The following is a 21,495-nucleotide window of genomic DNA, read 5'->3' on the forward strand; positions in this document are numbered from 1 at the left end:
GGCATCATGGCTTGCATGTTATTGCCACGAAGCAAAAAAAATCAACTCATATTCAAAATCATCACTGATTCAGGCATTTGATTAGGCTGTAAAGTATCTTGAATTGCGCACCTATCAAATCTTACTAATGCATAGAGAGACAAGGGCAAAAGACAGATGGAGGGAGAAAAACATCACTAACATTAGCTACAGTTTCAAACATTGACTGCAAAAAACAAAACCTGGCCTGTTTTTGTGGTCACTGAGGTTGGCATCAGACAACTCTGTAGACTACCTGCTAAATTCTGGTGAGACCGCGTTCTTACATTTCCCTCATTTGAACAGTTCTCACGACAGGAAACTATCAATCAAGTCAATAACAACAAGCTCTTAACTGCAGAGTGGGGGCCTCACCATGGATGTCTACGGGGACATCCTGGCAGATGTCTTGACTCTGTCTTCAGTAGAGAATGCTAATGGCAGTATAACCACTCAGCACATCTCTATAGTGTATTCTAAATGTCTTTGTGTAGTTCAGTTAAATCTACAAACCTTGCTCTGATTCTTGCATGTAACTTAATCTAAAACTCGAATCTGCTGTGTGGCTTACATAGAGTAGATCCTTCCGGTCATGTTAAGTACACCAAGGAGAAGTGCTTCTCACACCTCGTTAAATAGGAGAAACTGCAAAAATGTGTGACTAATGATGTATGTAGTAAAACTGGATGTAGTCTGAGAATTTGCTGTGTGAGTGAAGCAGATCCTCAGCAGATATAGTGTGGGTCTACACAAGTTCACAATGAGAATAACACCATGAGATTTAAACAACTGCTCTGGAGGTGGACAAAATAACGTGGACACTTTATAATATGATACAATTCAGTACAAGACCAAAAAAGCTATGACCTTACTTTATTACTTTATTAATCACTCATGGGGAAATCTAAGTGTGTGAAAGTGAAAGAAACTGAATGACTTAATCATCTATCCATTATTATTAGTTTTCAGGCACAACTGAACCTGAACTGCTACAACTGTCTTGCATTAGTGGAAACTGAGGCATGTCTCGTGCAGTGAGACTATCGTTGGTTATAGTAAAAATAAATGTACTAAAGACCAGAAACCAGTGATGGTAGAATTTAAAGATAATTTGCTCAAGTAAAAGTACCAATGTAAGTAAAACTGTTGCATTTTGATTTTAACTTAAGATGAAGTATTAACAGCAAAAGTGGTTATGTGAATGAAACCATCTGAAACATTTCGAGGGGAAAAAACTTTGCAGTGGAACTACTAACAAATCAGACATCTATCTGACACATGATAAGAGGCCCCAGGCAGCCAAGCAATATGGAACCACTGTTTTTTTTTTTTTTACATTTTAACAACGTGTTGAATTTTAGAAGCTTGTCCAGTTTTTAAAATGTAAAATCTTAAACTGAAAAAGTACCTACAGCTGTTAATAAATGCAAATAGTGTGAAAAGTACACTGTTTGCCTCCTAAATGAAATGTGGTAGAAGTACAGAGGAGCATAAAATGGATACTCTAGTGAAACACAAGTACCTAAAAATTACATTCCACCACTGTCTGGATCACACCAATTTCTTATCCAATTTGTGCATTTAAACACAAATACATGGATAAAGACTCTTTTTCTCTTCTTCCAGATCAGATGAATCACTCCACAATCTCTCCGAGTGCCCCCCGGTAGTACATTGTAGTGTTATTTTTCCACCCCTGCATATCACTGTCCAGATAAACAGTATGAACCAGACTGCGTTGGCACATACAGCACAAGATCTTCTTTATTCTATTACAGGTTGTTGGTCATTTCTACCACAAGGTGGCGCAGCTAGCACAGCAGAGTCAGCCTGTGAGTTAGGTGTCAGTGGAGAGTTACCAGCAAACACACAAGTTGGAAATGAATCTCACCCCATCTAGTGGCAGCCTGGATGGGAGGCCACGTCTCAGTGAGCAGCGTTGGACATCAAGTTTCAAGTTCATGAGGTTTGTCTTGTTCTCTTTCCCACAGAGCTGCTAATAGACAGGCAGATTGATCGTACGCTGTATTACTAATATTCTACGTTCCTCATTATCCCGCAACTGAAGCACCACAGTAATCACCGCTGGGGAAAACAGTAAAAAGCGTAAAAAGTGAGAAATTCTGGACTATGAGGTGAAGAATGCAAAAGACTCACAAGTAGAGCAGCACCTGTGGTTTGGGAACATCCCATCCATCTTTCTGCACAGGGGGGAATTGTGTGTGTGTGTGTGTGTGCACATGAAGGAGATGCGTGAGAGAAAGAAAAAGAGGGATAGAGGAAGGACATGGTGGAGTCTATGAGTAATAGGAGAGACAGTAAGCATATGTGACCCATTGACATTGAGCGGGATGCAGTCTGGTTTCAGCTGGCCTACGGTCTGGTTCTGTGGACCACAAAGAGCCTCGAGGACGATGGTTTATGTATCAACAATGACCCACTGAGCACCATTTACTGCTAGAACAAGTCACAAATAGCTCATCATGAAAGCTACAGTGTGGTTCATTGGCACATTTGAAGCATATTGTGAGGAAAATAGTGAACTGATGCACATTAGATAGGAAGCAGAAAGGGAAAGCTGTCCTTTATCAGAGCAAACAGGATCTTCATACGGCTCCTCACCGTAAAAAGAAATGTAATAGAACTTGGACCTCCACAATTCCAGCCCAAACAGGGAGCCTCTTATCATCCGCCATCTCTCCCACAGCTAATATTTCACTTCAGCTCCCAGGCCCACAGAATGAGAGACGTTTCCATTTCATGTCAGTCATTTCCAGGCCTGTGTGTTACCTGTGTGGTGATAAGTGTTTGACTGACTGGGAGTGTCGTTAGTCACTGTCCGGCTCCGACTGACAGCCACAGATTGACGCCGATGATGAGAGGAGGAGAGGCCCGGTGTGTTCAGGGACGACAGAAAACCATGGTTGATGTAAAGGGGGAGGGAGGAAACACATTTACACACATATAATGACAAACACAAAGCCCTACACAAACACATCAAGGTGGATTAAAGGAGAAGGCACTCCATCTTTGTAATGACACAATCAAAGGACAGGAGGGATCACATGCCTTCCTAATTTGCAAAAATGTGTTTACTTCCTATTACATTTGACATCTACTGTGTCTTTAAGTATATCACTGCTAAATAGTACAATGAACTCAACAATTGTTAAACCATTTCTGTAATGTTTTAGTTTGTGATTTCTGTCAATTCTTAAGAACTTTTTAGTTTCCATCAAAGAACTAATTAATCACAGTGACAATAAAGATAAAGTTTTGACAAAGTCATTGGATATTAGTTCATTTCGTTGAGTTTATTGATTTCAAGTGATTTTTTTTTCTCTGAAAATCAACTGCGAGCACCAGTGCTCCATTTAAATCCCAGTAAAAATCAATGTATTATTTATATTTGCAAAGTGTATTGTTCCCATACATTGATTTTTTTGTTTGTTTGTGGACACATTTCACATTCTTTAATATCCAGCTGACCTGCTCTGTGCACTGACTTTAGACTGTTCAGGTTAAACTATTTAATTGGAGTTGCTGCACAACATTTTATGTTTCCCCTATAATTACTACCAAATGATTAGGAACCTTCCTCATAAATGTGCTGCTTAATATCAATTACTCTTTAAGAAATTATTGAAATATATATAGTAACCATGAAATAACAATGTTACTCTCATTTTCTTGGTGTCTACTCCAAAAACTCTCACTATCAGATCATCCACAGATGTAGGCCTCTTGAGGAACAGAATACAAGGTTTAATCCCAATAATTACGACCTTATAGCATCTAATATATTCTCCACTGTGAGGAGAGGCGTGCACCCTGCAGCTGCTGTGCCTTCAAGGTTTTGGCTCATGGTGCGGATGAAATAACACAGATAAATAATACAGTCCTCCTCAATTAAATGAAACAAGTGCCCCACAATTTCAAATGCAGTTTTAATTCTGCAGCACTTCTGCAGAGTTCAACCATAAGCAAAGCAAACCAGTGTTTTATCGTGTGTCCAGTGCAACACAGAACATACGTTTGCATCTATGAGCCAGAAGTCTTTTGCCAAATGACACCAGCAGTCTAAATTATTGCGTAAAATCATATCAGTTCACCTTTACATTTCCACTTTAATCTTACCTTTACAGTCAGATAGTGGCAACTGTGATGTTAATGATGATGATGTTAAGTTTGGTGTTGAACAGGTAGTCTACAGTGGGCTTTTAGCGCTTTTTCACTCAAGTGTGCTACTAAACCTGGCTCCTCTCACATTTTGACATTGTTTTCCATTCTAATTTGATTCATTGTAATTATGAAAATATTGATGATAGCCACTTTAATATTCACCTTTGCTTCGTATTGAAACTTAAGTTACATTGCTAAGTGAAAGCAACTATTCCTGATGTTTTTAGATAAAGACTTAACTCTGTCTGGCGCCGGCTTCAAATTTTTGAAACCTTTATTCTATTTGTGACAATATTAAAAAGGGAGATTTTACTGCTTTTTCACATCTAGACCACATTGGACCAAGCCCAAACCAAAAAAAATTAGATTTATCAATACTGGACTAGATTATATCACAGAGGCCAGAGACAGTTTTCTATTTTGTCTAATATGCTTCCACAACAGTAAGAGGTGGGAAATCAGAGGCTTGGTCACTCAGGGTTTGGGTTTCCTTTAACTTTCCCCTTAAATGCTGAATTGGAAGCTGAGAATCGGAAGCGAACTTGACCACATGCTGTAACTCTGTTAACTAATGAGAAAAAAAGACTCTTCTTGAATCTTGAATACAATTACTAAAATGTACTGTTTTGTAAATTAATTCTTAATATTTTGCCACTAGCAGCTTCAGTTTGTTGCTAATTTCAACCACTACTGGCACCGTGTTGTTACATCCACCATTTTGTCAGATCTGTTTTCAAAATACTGACAGATGTCTTTGTCTTAATTTTTTCACCTTCATGATGCTTCCAGTAAAGATGTCAAAGGCAAGTCATGTCAGGAAAGGCATTTCCACCTTCTCTGTACCACGCAGGGCTCCCTTGGTGACTGCTGGCATCACAGGATCTCCAAATGAGCGTAATCAAAGGCAGCAGATACATCTAAACAGTAGTGATAATGCAGATGACAGTGAAGAATGAAGTAATCATCACTTTTTTGGCTTTTGAAAGATGTGATTTGCTTTCACCATTAGTCTCACTATGGGCCAAACTGGGGAGAAAAAACAGGAAATAATACATGACTACAAGGCCAAGAAGTTCAATCTCTGGACATCTCTGGAACATGTTTTCACCCTCACAGTCTCTACCCTTCCTTTTACCTCCTCTTCCAAAAGCGAGGCAGTAAGCCGTGAGATGGATGGGCTGAGCGTTGCAAGGTTTCCAAAAGCGAACAGAGTCTGACTGCTGCTCTACCTGAGGAGCAAAAACAAAAGAGCCATCTCTACCTGTAGGACTGTGGGAGTCGAGGCTTTGATCTGGACCAGAAAGAGAGAGTAGTTTGATGAAATATTGATGCTTTTTTTTAACTGTGTCCTGTGGGAGCTCAGTCTGCTCGCAGGATGTGTGCGCCGATGCACAATACTGCTCGCTAGATGAGAATGGACTTGACTCTCCGGCTCAAGGAGTCTTATCGGCCCTAATGGGCCTAATGATGACCCCCTACCCTGGGCCTGAACTGGTCAGGGACTTTTTTTTGTTGATCAAAAGAAGAGGTACTTTTAATCAGTCCACACCTATTGCAAAGTACACACACATGTGATATGTGTCTGACAAGATCTTTACAGAATCTTGACAGCAAAGCCTGTGCATGACTTCAATCTTTATTTGGTGTTGGATGGGTAATTGTTTGCCCTTGAAACAAAGGTGCAACAGCTTTAAGCGTATGTGTTGTATACTTTAACACATATATCTGTAGTTGGAGAACGCCAACCTGAAACTTCATCAGTATTTTTAGCTTGGACATCACGGATGTATGCTCTGATGAAGGTCTGATGGACCAAAAGCTTAGCTATTAAAGTGATTTACTGCATAGATCTAACTGTGCGGTAACTTTTGTCCTCAAATTTGCAGTCTTTATGCTTCCAGCACCGTAGCAAAGATTCAGCCAGGTGAAGCGGTGGTTAAATCTTGCATTAGCTGGAACAACGTAAAAATCAAGTGAATCTGAATTTTAGACAACTTTCACTCAAAAATTACAATCTTGAAATAACAAACAAATGAACACTGGGAAATTTGATGCACATGTTGAAAGTGGCTCTTCACAGTGATGCTTTCTTGGCCCAGTATTGAAACATGAAGGCTCCGCTAAGCCCAGTATCAGACCATGTAATATGATTTCAAGTGGGTGCTCAGAAACTTTGATTTGAGTTTGTATGAGTGACCCACATTCTTCAAGCAACAATGATCGCCGTGCAAGTAAAAAAAAAAAATCTGAATATTGATAATTGCCTAGAGTGCTTTTGTCGGGAAATTAAGAGACCAACATGCACCAATCAGACCAGAAAAGAGGGTGAAAGGCGAGGGGGGGGGGTTTATCACTCTCCCATGCTCACGTTCATACACAGAGATAGACGGCGGGCATAATGACTTCTGTGCAAAAAACTAGAACGATTATTTAAACTTAAAGGAAGAGGCAGAGAAACGGGTCGAGGGGGGGTGGAAGGAGGGGTCTTAGGAGGAGCCAGGGGCAGGAGATAGTCTGGGAAAGGTCTCGCATTTAAGTGGAATTAACATGCCTTTCCATTGGAGTCCATTAGATAATCATATTCATACCACACAAGGCTCCAAACCCTCTCTGTTTCATTATTCCCTTTTAATCCAGCCTGATAAGGGGGCGCAGGCGTTGTGGTTTTATTATGTCGTCATTTGGATTCCACATGAAATCCCCACGGGATGTTATCACGGGGAAATTGCTTAAATAGCCCAAGTGGATATAGTTTGGCGTTTATTATTTCTGACGGATTCAAAATAACTGCAAATATCCTTTTCTGATTATTGGGGGCTGAGAGTCTTATCAGTCATTCACACTAATGGCTCACTCAAGTCACCCGATACCTCTGGCAGCGGGGGGTAGGAGGGATGTTGGGAGGAGAGGAGGGGAGTGCTGTGTTTAGTGTCCCGAATGTACAAGTGCGTACAGGTACAGTACAGGTGAGGGAAAAGGGAAAGAGAGGGGGGAGAGCGACAAGAACAGAGAAGAGACAGAGACAGAAGGAGACCTCTCTTACTCTATGTACACAGCTTACGGATGGATAACACTCTTAATACACTCCAGAGGTCACCGAGGCTCCCCTTTGTGGTATGTTTGTTTGGCCCCAAATCCCTGGTCCCTGGCAAACAGGCCTCGTGTCAAGTGGCTGGAGTCATTTGTTGGCTGGCACACTTGTACTTGTAGTCCCAAGATTAAGAGCAAGTTATGTAGTTCTGTAAGAAGGGGGGGGGGCAACGAGCAACAGAGTTCTCTGGCTTTATATTTGCAGTTATTGTTGCTGTCTCCAAATTTGGTGAATTGAATTGAATAACAGAGCCATCCTGTATGGGCTGAGAAAAGTCTAAAGAAACCATTTAAAAACCCTATTGAATTGTGTAAAAACGTGTCGCCACAAACCTGAAAACGAGATTGTTATTCCCGTAAAAAAACTGACAAAATTATGTGTGCAGTTTTTAAAGGAGTGACGACTTCTACCAGAAACAGTGTCTTGTTACTCTTACTTTCTGGGCCTTTTTTAATTAAATAGTGACAGAGTATGAGACAGACAGGAACCATGGGGAGAGACAAGGGGATGTAACATGCAACAATTGGCCCAGGTTTCAAACCAGGAACACTGCAGTTAAATCACAAGATCACCAGATACCTCATCCTGATCACTCTAAATAATCCACAGGACTAAGTGAGTATTGCCATTTTATGTTTACACTTCTACTCCATGACATTTCAGATGAAAATGTACTCTCACATACTCACACTTCTAAGACTAAGACTGTAGTCCTGGGTTACTTTGCAGGTCAGGATTTTAATATAAAACATACGTGATAGTTTTAGAAAATGTTACATTTTTAGTATTGAATAAACTACCCAACAATAAAAGCATAGGTTTAAATTACTGTATCTCCACCTTGAGAGCATTAAAATGCTGCTTATACATAATAGTAATATATTTTCCTGCTAATGCTTCCATATTTCAACGTAAGTACATTTTTGAACGCAAGACTATTTGCAACAGAATATTTGCAAGGCTTTTTTTTTTAAGTTGAAGAGCTTAGTAGTAAAGACACTTCAAGTATTCCACTATCCTAAAATACTTCCTTTCAGCCTTTGTCATTCCTCCATTCACTCTGCCAGTGCATTTGCAGCAGTCACATCTGTGTGGATATAATATGCTTATTCTGCCGTATCCATTTCACAGTGACATCTGTCCAGCGGCGAAGAATTAAAGGCAAAAATCCAAATGCCTACACAACATTCTGCCAAGTATTGATTTACTGTTACTCGTGTAACATACGTGGACACAGTGAGCACTACATATCATTTCAGTGAGATCATGGCAGAAACTGGAAACACGCTCTGTCAGTTGGTCATTTATTGAAAAATAAAGCACGGGACTCAGATGTTAGTCTTCAGCATTTCTTTTAGGCTCACTGCTGTGAGGAAAAGTGACAGTATGTGAGTGTGCGTGCATGCTTGTGATTGGTTATCACGTGCATGTGTGTCTGTGTGTGTGTGTGCGTGTGTGTGTGCGTGTGTGTGTCTGTGAGTTTGTGAGTGTGAGTACACCTCCCTGTCTGTAGATCTCAGGGTCTGGAACAAACAGTAGTTCCTTCTTAATTGGGGTGAGATCTGGGGCTTAAAGGGGGCCAGGAAGGGACCCGAACCCCTTTTTTTCTCCTCCAGAATCGCTTTGGCTACAGAGGTGCTTTTGATGTGTGCTTTGGCTCTGCGAGCCCTACTCTGGAATATGTTCTTGGGAGACCATTGGTTACTTGCCTCCAGGCAGAATCTCAATCCCCAGGATCCTGGCCCTCTTTGATGAAATACTTTCGGGAGCCGCTAACCCTACTGATGCCCATGTGCAGCCCCTCCCTCCTCCTTTACCCTCTTGTTCTCCCCCACCTCACCCCCACCTCCACGTTCCTCGGATTCTCTTTGAGAGATTCATAACAAGGACTTTATCTCTGTGTAGTCCAGGCCAGATGAGCACCGCCTGACAAACTGACAGGAGAATTAGTCATGTCATACAGAGCACCTTTGACTGTCTCCGCTCTCTGCCCAACTTCCTGTCATCACGGACACAAGCATTTTCATTGCATTAACACTGATTTATATCACAGCTCATATTCTAGCATGTGTTATATTTCTGTATCCTATTCGTTTTTAACTCAGAAACCTATTTGTTACATCTGGATTGTGATGTAAAACGATGAAATATAATCCTTCTGCTTTTATTTGGACATCCTGGGGATTATAACCATGTTTTGCTCTGGAATATTTAAGGTAGTTGCTCAAAGGCTCATCATAGTCGCCCAACTTTTAGATTCAAAATTCATCTTCATGTTCTGACAGAGAAACATTTAGAGGTTTATTGATGACAAAGACGTTGACAGATATGACAGAAGATCTTCGGCCCTGATTGATTAAGACGGTAATTAGTCAATGCAGACTTTATTGGCATAACAAGCACCAGGAAAGTGATTATGAAACATCCTATTTTTAAGAGAGAAAATCGCTCTAAATGACAGACTTCTTTATTTGCCACAGTGGCTGATTGGATGTGTGTTGTTATCTGGACAAATACACTAACTGCGCTTTGATGGACTTGACCTCTCAGCCACACACACACATTCAAATCCTGGTTAAACGATTAACTGGTGATTTTCCTCTTCAAACTCCCTCCTCTTCATTGATTGAAACAGCACCCTAAAGACCTCTTTTACCACATAATTTCCCTGTATATTGATTATGTATATTGATTATAACCTAACCCTACAGGAAGGCTTCCCTCTGCCTTACTGCAGCATTAGGTATCACTCTGAAGGCTGAGCCCAGGAGACTACTTTAGCTTTCCAGTGTGTGAGTGGGATTACTCCATAATGTAAATTGGGGTCTTTATGGTGGATAATTGAGAAAAGGGCCTGTGCAGATATACCTGGATCAAAGCAGAGAAAAAGTGATGTATGCATCACTGTTTAATTCAATTACTCATTAAGAAATCCTCATAATTACAAAACAACTCAACATTCTTGCTTGATGCTACAGTTCTCATATGCAAATGTATCAAGCGATACAGTTTAAAAATATAGATTCCGTTTAATGTGAATGTTTTTGGTATTGAGTACTGAGTTTTGCAGACAGACATTATGCTGAATTTAATGCCACATATGTCCCACAAGTGTAATCATAAGTCAGGCTGCACTGCTGCAGTTTCAGCAGTTGAAAACAAAATAACTTTTATAAAAACAAGTTCCAGTCCTTGATCTGGTCCACTGCATTCCCAGGTTCATTCAAGCACTCATAACTAAGTTACACTGACATACAAGAACAGGAGTAATGCCAAGGATAATAAAAGTCTAATTATCTTATCAGTGAAAACATCCAGTTTTTTTTTTATTTTCCTACTTGGGTTCGTTATGGACTTTCTGAAGTGCAACAAAGGCCCATGAGGAACGGGAAGGCTGATAAACTAAATTTAATATTGGTTTAAGCTCCATAAACTGTAATATTATGACTGACAAGAATTTGGGTTTTTTTTTCCCCCCATTTTTCAAAAAAAAAAAAAAAAAAATTAAGCTTAAAGAAAGACAGGAATGACGAAAGGGCAGAGAGGGGGTACACAAAATGAAAAAGGAGGGAGGCAGTGAGTAAAGGAGGGAGCAATCCGAAGGGAGGAGTCAAGCGAGGGAAGGAGCAGCTGGAGTCCCACACTTCGCCCTCTCTCTTCTCCTCGAAAAAGCGCACTAAATGTAATAACAACTCTCCATGCGCTTCCCTGACGCCTATGTTGCTTTTACGCGCGGCTGCGGTCTGCTATCGGCAGATATTATCGGCAGGCTGATGGTGGTAGTCCGGCGGTGGTTGAACACAGCAAACTGTGAGAAGGAGGAGAAAGACAGGCAAGAGGAAAAACTCTGACTGCGCCGTTTTGGAGTTGGAGTTGCAGCGTAAAAAAAAAAAAAGTCCCAGGCAACTCCAGAGGCACATCTGCAACTTAGGAGGAGAAGAAGACGAAGGAAGAAGAGAAATCTTTTTTTTTCTGTGAAGATAAAAGCCCAAAAAAATTAGAGGGGAAATCACCCAGAAAGAAGTAAGTAAATTCACACACAGGCGGAATAGGCTCTGAGCGTTGTTGCGCACATTTGTCTACTTTTAAAGTTAAGTTAAAAGAGAGGCAGGCAGACTTTGTGGAGCAGCGGAGGGTTCGCATTTCAAAACGGTGGGATTTCATACGAGTTTAGATGCAGACATGAAGTGGATTAACAGCAGGAACGCTGGTATGAAACAGCAGCTTTTTTAAAACAACGATGAAAGCTTCGTCCATGGATCCCAAAACAGCCGAAAACGCAGCACAGACTGTGTTCCACTTGGCCTGGGTGTGATTTATTCTCTGTGAAATAAGCCTTGGTTGTTAGAAACCCCGGATGGCACACTTAACAAGTATCCCTCAGACAGATGTGCATTTTAAAACAAGTTTGAAGTTGCATAAAGTTTAGTAGTAATGAAAAACTTGTCTTTGGATCTTGGATGTGCCACTAAACAGAAGAAACACGTGTAATCCTGCAGGGAGAAGTTTTGAAATGAAACTTTAAGAACTTCTGCAGACGTTAAACTTTTTTGGACCTCTGCCTGAACAAACGCGCGTGGGGGTGTAGGGGGGGAGGGGGGTGGGGGGGAGCATGCATATTTATGTGCATGTGTGATCATATTTCAGTGTCTGTTATTGATTCGGTTCGTCCTCATGGACTTGTGCAGAAACAGCTACATGGACATGCTGGGACACAGTTTTAGTTTTTAAATCCACCCAAGCCTGTGACTGACCCTCGCCTTGACCTTTACCATTTAGACATATTTAATTTTGCACCAATGGTACAGCTCAAACCTTTTCACCTAGCTGGTTTAATAATGATAATAATAATAATAGTATTTTCAAAACTCAAAACTTCAAATTCAGTTTTTGGCCTTTTTTGATGCACACAAGAAACATTTGCACTACAAAAAAGGTCCATGTAAACAACTTATTTTTGTTTCAGATTATGCACTGAACTGATATTTTAAAACAAGTAAAAACTGCAGTATGCCACCGGTGAAATAGATCTTTATGTCTCTGGTGCATTTTCATTTTAATTTCTGCAGAAACAAGCATCAGTATGTGGAAACCTGACAGAGTCAAAGCACTTAGAGCATTTAGGAAATCTTTCAAGTTCAGTCTGACAATTTGACTTGCATTGGGAAGTTATGAAATTATTATTGTTTCATCTTAAAAAAAGAAAGAAAAAAAAAAAGGCGGAATGTTTGAGGATACATCATAGCGTGTTTGAAGGCATGTGCATGTGCTCAGAGAAATTTAAGCCCATTACAGTGGGGTCTGTGGCCCTGCAGGGGTCCATGTGGGGAGTTTTATGGGGCCCCAAGCAAAATTAGAAATGGTGTAAAATCACTATAATGTAGTTTAGTAGAATTCAGTGGATTTATCGCAATTAAAAAGGGATAAGGAGGACTAATACAATCACAGGTTTGTCCCTTTTTATAGACAGCACTTCTTTTAAAAACAAAATCAACACTAAGAAAACAACATGGACTTGTGCAGGGTGAAAAAAAAATCTCCCTAACAGAAGTCTGTGTGTTCGTTTTGGGGGTCCGGGACATGAAAACGTTCGAGAGCCCCCCAGCCTCCACATGTGCGGATATTTGTTTGAAACTTTCCCTCCTGTCCTCGCCAGCTGTTCCACATTTTATCTGCTTGTCTGCTCTCGGGTTTCATACAGACGATGAGGGTCCGAGGTGCTCAGCCATGCGGTGCAGCTCAAATCCTCCTTTTTTTGACACTTGGCAAATTATTAACGGAGGTCTGGCTGCCTTGAGACGGAGCAGCGAGTGAACACACCAAATAAGATGTTTAACAGCTCAAGTACACACAGATAAAAATCTCCTTTTGGCTATTTTTATGAGCGTGTTCCATCATTCATCTTGGCTCTGGGTTTGGCTTCGAGCAGAGTTTTTACAAGTCTTGGTTACATTTGTCTAATAAAATTAAAAAGGGACTGTGACATAAACTGTCATTTAATATGTCCCTTATTTTATTTATGATAACAAAATAACATTTCACAGGGCCTACAAGGAGGAAATTAATCACTGTCATATCAGTGGTGCAGCTCAGTTAACATGAAAAATAATGAATAGATGGATCAGGCCTCTAAACTCTCCGATTTTAGGCCTAATATTTTATATTTTAAAATAACACCATGGGAATAATTAGTAATTCTAATTTTCTTTATTAAGATTAATCCAATAGGACCATATATTTCCTCCTGTATGTTGCTTGTGACTTGTTAGTCATTTTAAAATAAAAATGTTCCTTAAAAACACCTTACAATTTCCTCAATTTAATTATTAATTGTGGCCAAAATTTATAATAGTATCTGATTCTATTTTCAAAGGGTAAGGAAAAATATGAGATATGAGACAAATTCCACGGGCCTTAAATTAGGTGTGTTCAAATAAAATTTCAGTGACTGACTGATGATGGAGAAATCTGTGACATTTGTGGATTTAATATTATGCAGCACAACATAACTAAATGTAATTTCTTTCATCACTGTTTGACACAACATGTGGATCTCAGTTTAAAAAAATAAGGATGTGATATTGATAATAAAACATAATACAGCTTCATAAAAAATATTGTCATCCAATAATAAATATGTATGAATATTTTAGGAGAACATGTTGTATTGTTTTGAGTAAAATTACATTTTACCTAAAGCAAACTACCAAGGCTGATGCTGATGTCAAACAGGTGCACCTTTTACCAAAAAAAAAAAAAGGACTTTGTCTCATTATGATGCAGCAGCAGTGATGAATGCAGCAGTGTTGAAGATGCTAATCTGCTGGAATGAGATGCACAACTCGGAGCCATTCGCGTACTGTAGCCAGCAAAGATGTATCTTTGCCGCTCTCTGCTTCTTCAGCTCCACGCGTGAGGAACAGGCGGATAACGTTTCCCTTTGCAGGAGTCAGTCCGTCAGATAGCAGCAGCGTACAGTTTTATCTCAACTTTTAAGCACTCCTTTAAGTGAAATTATGCATAGCGACGCTGGCCCGGTACACCCGTGACCTGGCGACCTGGCAGAATGGGGGCTGTCATGTTACTGCGGGGAGATGACATGCTATTAGCTTTTGAGGTATTGCCCTCTCCTCTATTTAAGGGCCTTGCATTCACAGCTTAAGGCAGGCTCTGTCCTCAGGCCTTTTACACCCTGCAGGACGAGTACCTGTTATCAGGTTTGTATGCAAGAGGCCCTAATGAGGTGTGTTGTTGTGCTAATGCTGCGACCTGAAGCCCTCAAAGAGGTGGCAAATGTTTTGTTAAAACGAGGGTAATGTGAGGAAGTTGATTTTCTCTAAGATAATGAGGACTGGAGTTTATTTTGAGTGAAAGCTGGCTTGTTTTGCAGGTTTTTCTGCAGGTGCTGGTGGGTTATGTGTGTGTGTGTGTGTTTTTTTATTTTTTTTACGCGTTTTGTGTTTTTTCTGAATGATCCTGTTTCTTGGGTTACACAATCACACAAAGGTGTACACAGTAACAATTGTTTTAGCTTTTAAAATGCGCAGTAACCACCTGACCAGGGAAAGTTTGGAGTAATTCCCTGTATGATTTGATTAGTTGTTGCTTCCCCAGCACATATCTGGTGTAGTTGAGTAGATGGCCCCCAAAAGAAATCCCTCACTTTGATGATTTGGTACTTTGATACGTTGACATCAAATGAAACAGACACAGTGGGGAAAGAAAGAGGACAAGGCAGATAGAGGTAGTGATTGAGGAAAAAAAGGCTGTGCATGGGAGCGGATAGAAATGTGTGTGTGCGCTGGTGTGGTTTGCGAGGCGCGGAGGAGTGCTATGAAAAGTTTGGCTGAGATGGCAAACCTGAGAAGCGTCAAAACGTCTGGATGCATTTGCGTGCGAGCAGAGACAAGAAGGGGTCTTCGGCTGTGCAAGGGCTTCTCCTTGGCCTCCTAATCCCCAGGCCCAGCCATCCCTTCAGGGCATGCCTCAGATCTGGCTCTCTGGCTCTCCGCGCGGACGACCCAGCTCCGCCAGCAGATTTAATATGCTATGTGTTCCTGCTCCCCCGGCTCCCCTCCACCTCAACCATCATTGTCCCAGAGCGGGACCCCCGCTCTCCGCTTCAAGGAGCCTGCTAAAGGCACCTTTCAAGCCGGGTGATGTCTTTGGATAAGGCATACAGGGGGAAAGTGGCAATGAAGAGGGTGCGAGAAGATATCGTACAGCAATTTTAGATATGTATATTACACACATTCAGGAATCTTAATACACTCGGGGCTCTTGCAAACAGCATACTGACAGTCATGCACCTCACCACTCGAAATGCACACCCGAACATGCACTCTGCTGCTCATTCACACTTCTTCTTCTCTTTCAGTTTCTTCTCCGCTCACTCATTCACAAACACGTGTGTTTAGTTTTTTACTTTTGTCTCTTTTTTTTTTTTGCCTCTCTTGTGAAAACAACTTTTTTTTCATTACTCTGACGAAATAAGAAATGAGAGGGAAAAAAGTGGGAGCTAAAGTTGCTTTAGCAGGGGCTGGTTTGTTTTCCATGGCTTTGGCCTGTTGGAAACTCCAACTGGACCTGACAATTAGTTTGGTCAACTGCTCTCCCAGAGTGAGGCACTGACGATGGCAACTAAAAAGAAAAAAAAAGAATGAAAACAGTCAAGTAAATGTGAATCAAGCGATCAGAATTTACAAATGATTAAGTTGTGTTTTAACAGCCTAGCATAAGCCATGTTGTACGTTGTGCTGAATTTTATAGTTAATATGCAGGTATGTGTGCAAGGACGCAGAGTGTGCCATGCTAGCGGATGCGTTTTCTTTTCTCACATAGTTGAGGAGAAACAGGACAGGTCACGCCTGCATGTGGGCGCCACTCACCCCCTCCTCTGTTTGCTGTAGCTGTCGTAAAAATGTCTTTAAGTCTGCAGTGTGAAGTATCGCAGCAAGAGGTGAAGTGCTTTGGTTTGGGGCCCATTTGCTTGTGGGCTGCGTGTAAAGTTGAGCGCCTAAAGACACCGGGGCCGCGGCTGTTATTGCAGATGTGGCATTGTGTCAGCTTTGATGGGAGCCGGTTGTGGCATCCATGAGGGGGTCTGTGCTTTCTCGTCCGGGGTGGTGACTGGGGGACAGATGAACTGGCTGCTTGCTGTGAACAATGATCTGTCACTTACCCCTGCGTCTTGATGTGTGAAGCCATGAGTCAGGCTCTGTCTGCTCCAAGGCACCAGTGCGCACACACTTTTTTCCGCCAAAATAATTTGAACTGAGCAAGAAGAAACTACATTGTTAGCGGCATTTTCTAAACAAAACACCCGTCTTTACACCAGTAATTAAGTTTTGCATTGTCATGCAATAATGCTGACAATGTGAACCCCATGTGTTTGCAGTCCCATGCTGCTTGTAGTTGTCTTTCTGTGGGAGTTATCCTTGAGTTGTGCTGCATCCTGGAGTGGAGGTCAAGGAGGGGTCTATTGTTTGAATGTCAAATGTAAATCCCAAGGTTAATACCTGAAAGAAGCACAGGCCTAGACATTCTCTGTCCTCTCCAAACATGTTTAGATGAGTACCTCTTCCCCCACTTCGGTCGTTCATTTCCGTCTGCTTCGGACCTTGGGCAAGTTGGAAATGGAGGGGGTCGGGCAACCCGTATAAACCCCTCTAGTGTGTTCTTCTCAGCAATGAATGCTAACAGACCCTGCCTCTAATAATGCCTCATCTTAGAAAAACAAAAGGGGAACTCTACTATCTGAGCAAATTTCTGCCCCAACCTGAAAGAGCCCCCCTTTGACAGCGCAGCATTTGAAGACTAATCGTTTTTTCTCATGCAAAGCACGCTGTTTTAAGAGCCTGGGCCACGGAAAGAGAGGGGGCTGTGTTTTAACAATACTCCACAGGGAGTGAGGAACAGGGTTCGGGGAGGGGAGGTGGGGTTGAGGGGGGGGATTCCTCTCTCCTTTGCTCCTCAGACAAAGCCCAGTTCCTTTCAGGGTTGCATGGGGGGCAGGGTACGTGGGTAAGAGGAGGGAGCATCCGAGAGTTTGAGTTCCTTGAAAGAGAGGGACTCCAGCCGTTTTTAATGACAGTTTGTCATCATGGCTCCTCCGTCTTCCAGGGAAAATGCAGGCCTGGTCCTGCAGTGACAGGCCTGGAAAGAAGTGGGCCTGAGAAAATTTATAGAGAAACAGAAATATTAACGTGTACATGGGGCCCTAAAACGGCTTTGGCTATTCCTGCCAGACTGGTGTTTTTATTAAGAGGGGTCGACATGCTTTGGAAATATATCTTATTCATGAAGAAAGCCAGGTTAGACTTCCCAAAGAATTCATTATATTCCCCCAGATGCGGCTTTGCGGGTTGCAGCCGTCCCTCGGAGGATGTGGAGCGTGGAGCGCGACATTGTAAAGCCTCCCTCAGTGGGCACGGGAGTGCGAAGGGTTCCATTTGTCAAAGGTGCTGTAGTCTTTTTCCCTCCTCAACACTTTCCCGGCTCAGTCTCAAACTCATTGTCTGAGCAAAGGCAGGACATTAGTCACCGCAACACCACGGGAGCCTGCAGGGCTAAGGACCAGTGCTCTGGAGCCCGGGCTGGGACAGAGGGGAGGAGAGAGGGGAGAGGGAAGAATGGAGGGAGGGAGGGAGCGGCGGCAAAGGTGAGAGAAGGGCAAGAAAGGAGGAGGAAATGTGGGGTAGACGAAAAGTGAGGAAGAGGGAAGACGAGAGCGCGGAGTATGTGTGTGGGAGAGGGAGAAAGACCGTGGGGGGGTTAGAGGGAGTGGAGTCTGAAGCTCTACCTCAGGGCTCAGTGTGTAAGCCCCTGTCTACCCCCCAAAGCTGCTTTCACAAAGAGATTTACAAGACAGGTCTCCGGTGTGCTTTGCTGCCCTGCATTATGAGTGAGTGAGTGTGTGAGCGTATAAATGTGTGTGTGTGTGTGTGTGTGTGTGTGTGTGTGTCTTGCTGAAATGGACCTTTTTGTTTTCTAGAACTTGGTTTCTTTTTATGTCATTTATGCAAGGATAGATAGTTACCCAAATTTACCAGGCAGGTCAGACTCATAACAGCCCCAGTGGAGTAGTGTAAATAACCTATTCCCCCTGGTGGTGGGGTGTGTGTGTGTCTGCGGGTGTGTGTGCATTCATGTGTGAATGTATTTCACAGATTCACACATACAAGGGATGCTGTTAGCTTTTGGAATTATTTATAAAGCCTGGCTTTTGTGTGGCGCTCTAAGTCCCTGTCTCCTCCCATTACTGCCTATGACTCTACCTGGGCTTCCATCAGCCCCCAAATGCTCCCTCAGCCATCCTCCCAGCACAAGGAACTGAGTTTGGTGTTATATCTAAAGCCTTTACAGCTACTAGTTTCCAGAGAGAGAATCACTTTCTTTGTCTCGCTATATACTGGGTAAAGATCTGCTCCTCTGGAAAAATAGTTTTTCTCATTTAGAAGGCCATAATCTGTGGAAACACAAGCCGTGCACTTCAGAGAGACACACAAAGTTCTCCCGACCCATCCCATATGGCCCTAATTACCCTGTAATCCAGGAAAGTTTTTTTTCCCCTCTTTCTTGCACGGATCGAGCGGGAGTGAAGGTTTTAGTGTGTTTGAGATGGTTTATGTTAATGTTGCTTTTATTGAAACAAGCTGGGATGTGATTATAGTCCTGCTCGGTACATATGAGCAGCGAACTGCTCTAGTTTCCCCATCTCCCTCTGGCATAGAGATCAATGCAAACCAGCTAACGCAGGGTAATAAGCCATTAGTACACACATTGTTGGAGAGATTTACATACATCGACCGGTGAACTGATAAACTAGGTTCCGTGTCCTAGAGGTAAGAATTATTGTGTGTGTGAGTGATTAGCTGAATGAACTCTGGGTTAGAGTGTGTGTGTGAATCATCGCCGGGTGATCTCTTCCCTGTGACTGCCAGTCCTGTGTGATAGGTGCCAGATTGCGTAGCTGGGAGCCAGGTTGTCTCTGCTTGTCAGGAGAGCAGGGTGGAGGAGGGGAGATGTAAGGATGATTACTGTACACTGTTCCTCTGATCTGATTCATCACTAACTGTCTCTCCTGCAAAGGGTGAACTTATTATCCCTGTCTCAACTTCCACCGTGGAGCCAGCTGCTCCCCATGCTTCCCAATTAACCCCAGGCACCCGTCAAACGCTCCAATTAAGGCCTCCTCCTCCTCCTCACAAATTTATTTGCCTGCGTTAGCTGTGTTGGCTGTGGTTGGGATGCTCGAGCATGCGGAGGGGAGTGAGTGAGTGAGCCGGCAAGCGTTGAGCATGTTTGTTTAGGAGCTGTCCTAAGCAATGGCGTTACAGCCCCCAGATTTATTCGAGGCGGGGTTGCAAACAGCTGAAACGAGTAAATACACCCAGATGTTTGGCTTCCTCATGATCAAGTCGGCGGGCCTGAGGGGGCTGCCTGTCTAATGACGGTCTTGTTCCTCGCTCTTAATGCCGGGGATTTTCAGGGGGCCATTTTGTGACTGTGCTCTGCAGAGTTTATGGGAAGTTTTTCGTGCTCTCTGCAGTGCTGCGAGGTTTAAGGCATCTCATTCCAGTGTTGTGTGGTGTGATAACGTCTTGGTACTTGAGTTGCTCGAGTCTTTCTCACTGGGCTGAGAGTTTCTTCCGAACTCAGCCTTTCAAAATCCGAAATATTCAGCTGTGTGTTTTTGATGCATTGGTTTCTGATGAGCAACAGTATGTGTGTTTGTATCTGTGTGCAGGAGTGTTGCTGTAGCTGGGGTACAGGTGTGGCAGCATTGCCAAATCCTCTGAGACTGCCTGTGTGTGTGTGTGTGTGTGTGTGTGTGTGTATATGTGTGGAGCCTATGAGCTGGCGCAGAGGGATGGGGGGACTCTGTGGCTGATATGAAAGTGAAGGGAGAGCGTTGTCTCCCGATGCTGCCGTTGGGAGAGCCGTCAGGCAGTTAGAAGTCTCCGGGACTCCCTCTGAGCTTCAGCTGTCTTTGATCTCACACCTCCGCTGCTGTATATTCCATATTACTCTATAGAACACACTCTCACCTGCCACCAATCCTGCAACACAGACCCACAGTTGACTTACAGACCTACACAAGGGCTATTGAACCCATTTCTGATGTTGTGGTTTTGAATGAAAGCTCTACTTATGCAACTAAGAAGGAAGAAAACTTTTAAAACAGCAGCTACAAGAAGACATAATGAAACTAATGGGCTGCAGCCACTGACTATTTATATTATCAGTTCATATTTTGTCCATTAATCGATAAATAATTCAATGAATAAAATGTCAGACATTTGTGAAAAGTTAGAAGTTTCTAAAGCCCAAAGATGATTAGTTAACAGTTATAAAAAGCAAAGAAAAGTAGGACATTTTCATTTTTAAGGAGCTGGAACCAGCAAATGTTTGGCATTTTTCTTGATAAATGATAATAATGATAATGTAATTCATTCAACAAATCGTGTTTCAGCCCCAGATAGTACAGCTCTAAATAATACGTAAATCAAAGAAGCTGATGAAAATAAACCCATTTCATCATTGGTTTGTGTGATTCATTGCGCTGTTGGTTTAAGACCAGTCCAGCCACTTCACTAAAAGCATGTACTTAATGTCGAGTATACTTCCTCCCCCTTTTATTCCTGTCCATCGCAGATATGTTGAAATAAGGTTGGAGTGCTGATAGAGTGGCCTTATTTTGAAGTATTTTTCAACCTGTCTGATGGAAGATAAGGAGAATGCGAAGATACAACAGCATCACCCGTTTCTTCATCTGTGGAATGTGTGACCCAGTGTTACCCTTTTGGATCTGTTCCCATCCACACAGGAAGTCTAGCATTAAAGCAATGCCATTTCTCCCTTTTCTCCTCCTCTTCCCCCTCTCTCCCTGCATTCCTTTTGACTGACTGTGGCACACTTCAGGACAGCTTCATTCAGCATTCCTTTACATCCCGATTTGGTTGCCCCCCCCTCCTCTTATTTTTTTCAAGTCTCACTCTGTTTAGGTCCGACTTTATCATGCGAGAGCCAAACACCAAGACAACTTCATCTCATCCAATTTTCACCCCTTTAATTCGGTTTAAATGGCATGGCCGCGAGGGCCAGAACGGGAATTAATAAGAGCCAATAAAGCTCGCCACTGGGGCATCGAGGCCAGTCTTTAAGTAAACATTATGACTTCTTGAGGGGGGATTCAGGGGCAG

General features: G+C 42.4%; 1 protein-coding gene across 1 annotated transcript in view; it reads left to right on the plus strand.

Annotated features, from left to right (window-relative positions):
* Positions 1–11,227: 11,227 nt before the first annotated feature.
* The window catches only part of gli3 (GLI family zinc finger 3), an 87,795-nt gene continuing 77,527 nt past the window's right edge, over positions 11,228–21,495 (plus strand). The window contains exon 1 of the mRNA XM_070852789.1: positions 11,228–11,314. The gene's annotated coding sequence lies outside the window, so the exon portion shown is untranslated. The remainder of the gene's footprint in view (positions 11,315–21,495) is intronic.

This window comes from Pempheris klunzingeri, chromosome 21 (assembly GCF_042242105.1).
Source record: "Pempheris klunzingeri isolate RE-2024b chromosome 21, fPemKlu1.hap1, whole genome shotgun sequence".
Taxonomy (NCBI): domain Eukaryota; kingdom Metazoa; phylum Chordata; class Actinopteri; order Acropomatiformes; family Pempheridae; genus Pempheris; species Pempheris klunzingeri.